Source organism: Cicer arietinum, chromosome 6 (assembly GCF_000331145.2).
Source record: "Cicer arietinum cultivar CDC Frontier isolate Library 1 chromosome 6, Cicar.CDCFrontier_v2.0, whole genome shotgun sequence".
Lineage (NCBI taxonomy): Eukaryota > Viridiplantae > Streptophyta > Magnoliopsida > Fabales > Fabaceae > Cicer > Cicer arietinum.
In genome coordinates this window covers 27,756,829-27,757,202 of record NC_021165.2, presented here as the reverse complement: position 1 = coordinate 27,757,202, position 374 = coordinate 27,756,829, and positions in this window count along the sequence as shown.

Sequence of the window (374 nt, the reverse complement as noted above, 5' to 3'; positions counted from 1 at the left end):
GTAGCTTGATTTCTTGGACTCTATTTTTTACCCATTGTTGATAGGGTTCTTTTGTGCTGCAACTTCTGCATCCAAGTGCTTTTCCTTTTCTGATGATCTTTTCCCAAGCTCGACTTAACCTTCGCAACATCGGTGGGTCTACTATACCTGTATTGTGCAAAATAAAAGCTTCAAACGACTTATCATCTGGTTTTTCCAACATAGGGTAGCCAAGCTGTCTCAAAGCTACTGTCGGATTGTAATTAATACATCCTTTGGTTCCCATGAGAGGCACATTTGGGAAATCTCCGCATTGACATATTATTTCCTCCACCCCTTGCTAACTATACTTTGAGCCCATTGTGTCCCATCTTTGGCTAGCTATACTTTGAGCC